Here is a 3,099-nt window from a genome sequence, read left to right as displayed (position 1 = left end):
TTAGATCCAGCAAGTAGTCTCTTCGCCAACTGTTCCAGAAACTGGTCACAAGTCTCTGCCTGTACTTCCATCTGTCATTTCCTCCTTGTTTAGCGTTGGGTGCTGAGTGTCAGCTGGAAATAGCTTTGGGTGCAAAGAGGTTAGTATTTTACCCACCAGGAAGTGTGCTGGGGTCATGGGTTGTGTTTCATCCACTTCGTTGTGCACGAAGGTCAGAGACCTAGAATTTAGTGACCCGATGTCCCTAGTGTGCAAGAGATTCAAGGCAAGGGACATCGGGTCACTGCGCCTTTACCAAAAGACAGAATAACTGAATCACCACCATTCGAAGTCACAGGTGTGGATTTTGCAGGACCGCTCTATGTGAAAGAAAATGGTTCTGTGAAGAAGTCATACATTGCACTGTTCACTTGTGCTGTAACCAGAGCAGTGCATTTGGAACTGGTCTCAGATCAGTCAACAGAGACATTCATGTCAGCTCTAAAAAAGATTAATCTCAAGGAGAGGATTATGCAAGGTAATCTACTCGGACAATGAAAAAACTTTCAAGAGAGCTGATCAGGATTTGAAAGAGCAGTGGAAGGCAATCGAAGAGCCCCAACTCTTGCCGTTCTTCTCAGAAAGGGGCATCACCTGGAGGTTCATCGTTCATCGTCAGCGAAAACATGCCTGCGAAAGGTTCTTGGGAGAGCTTCACTCAACTTTGAAGAGATGTGCACAGTCCTAACAGAGGTTGAAGCTATCCTAAATTCTAGGTCTCTGACCTTCGTGCACAACGAAGTGGATGAACCACAACCCAGCACACTTCCTGGTGGGTAAAATACTAACCTCTTTGCACATATCTTCTTTTTTTTTTAAACCTTTTTCTCCTTAATTTTGTGGTATCCAATTGTTGTAGTAGCTACTATCTTATCTTGTCTCATCGCTACAACTCCCGTACGGGCTCGGGAGAGACGAGTGTATCCTCCGATACACAACCCAACCAGCCACACTGCTTCTTAACACAGCGCACATCCAACCCGGAAGCCAGCCGCACCAATGGCTACACCACTGGCAACCTTGGTTAGCACGCACTGCGCCCGGCCCGCCACAGGAGTCTGCGCGATGAGACAAGGACATCAATTGCCTCTATCTCTATTCTCTGCTGTTTGTCCCAGACATTCTCCAAGATGACTTTCACTGTGTTGCGTTGGGATGTTGCTGGGGCAGAGGAGCCAAATGTGTGAAGAGTGAGTGCCTATTGTCTAATTACTGGTAGCTTCAAGCCCTTCACAAGGTTTTCATGTATGAAGCTTCTCTGACTGCCTCCATCTAGTAAGCAACGAGCTATCTTCCTGCCCGATGGGCCTTCTACCCATGCCTTTGCCGTTTGTAGCAACACAGTGTTCTGTCCATCTGGTTTCATCTTCACTGAATAGGGAATAACTGAGGAAACAACAGCATCTACAGAAACAGTAGGGGGTTGCACCTCACTCCTCTTACCGGTACACACAGCAATGTGATGTCTGCTTCCACATGTTGCACATGACACATCTTTGACCTTACAGAATTTAGCTATGTGTCTCTGTCCTAAACATACAAAGCATCTTCCCATGTTCTTTAGTTTCTCTTTGCGTGTAGCAATATTGTGGTCAGGGGCAGTTTTCTGATTTGTGGTCTGCACTGTCACAAAATAGACACGTTCGCTGTTCCTTCTGGCTGGCTGTATGCAGTGCTGCAGCAGAGGGCATGTAGGGTCTTTTTGGTTTCATTTCATTGGAGAAGCATGACTTGTTCCATGGTTTGCTCTCTTTCTGTTGGTTGTATGATCTTGTCATTTGTAGCGCTCTCTCCCTGCTCTGAACCTCTTTCTGTAGGAAACTGATAATCTCAGACACTTTCCATTCATCATCTACTCCCTTCTGACGACTATAGTCAAGAGCTATGTCCTCTGGAATCATCTGCAGTAAGATTGGGCATAGTAGGCTTCCATAGGTTTCTGACACAACACCCAGTGATTCCAAGCTCCTAAATTTGAATTTCACATTCATCGTATAGCTGCCTCAATGCATTTAGATCAGAGGATTTCTTCACAGGTGTGAGATTCAGCAGCTTTGACATGTGAGCACTAATCACAAGATCTTTCCTTCCAAATCTGCTCGAGCAGAGCGATTGCATCATCATAGTTACGGTCTGTTAACATCAGTCCTGCTACTGCCTTTGCAGCTGGTCCAGTGAGACATGTTTTCAGATAGGTAAACCTCTATTACACAGTGAATCATTGTTGTGAATAGCGGTCTCATACTGGCTCCCAAAACTCCTGCCACATACTGACGTCTCCATAGAATTGCTCAATAATCAACTTTGGTAGCCTTACTGATTGTCTCTGTGATATGTTTGAGTTAGCGTCACTCACCCGGGCTGGTAGTGGATTGAGGTCCTGTTTCTTCTCTATCACTCAGTTGTGCACGGCTCTTCAGCATGACAACGCGCTCTTTGTGATCTTCCGTGCGTGCAATCTCCTCCCCCAAATCCGTCCAATGGCGTTAACCGTTCAATTCCACGACCACCAAGTTCAAACAAGATGTCCTGCTCTGACAGCAATTCCAAAAATGTACTCTAGTGAACGGGATCCGGATTTGACTGGGATATTTCCACGTCAATCTGAGTCAAAAACCCGTATTTGTGGCACCTCGAATGGTACACCGCTTTCATATCAAACCCGACGTCCTGAGTCATTACTTTGAAGATAGTTATTCTATATTTTGGTGCTGAAACTTGGGATCGGAAACAGGGACCTTTGGATACAGCTAAATGAATTAACTGTGAAACATTAACTCTGTAACCCATTAAAGTTACAGTCATGCTGTGTGTGTGTGTGTGTGTGTGTGTGTGTGTGTGTGTGTGTGTGTGTGTGTGTGTGTGTGTGTGTGTGTGTGTGTGTGTGTGTGTGTGTGTGTGTGTGAGTGTGTGTGTGTGTGTGTGCGTGTGACACAGCATGGTGTTTGTCACGCAGCATTGTGTGTGTGTGTGTGTGTGTGTGACGCAGCATGGTGTTTGTCATGCACCATTGTGTGTGTGTGTGTGTGTGTGTGTGTGTGTGTGTCATGCAGCAGTGTG

The sequence above is a fragment of the Oncorhynchus mykiss genome, chromosome 14 (genome assembly GCF_057628025.1).
Source record: "Oncorhynchus mykiss isolate SJ-2025 chromosome 14, ASM5762802v1, whole genome shotgun sequence".
In the NCBI taxonomy this organism is placed as follows: Eukaryota; Metazoa; Chordata; class Actinopteri; order Salmoniformes; family Salmonidae; genus Oncorhynchus; species Oncorhynchus mykiss.
This window is presented reverse-complemented; position numbering follows the sequence as displayed.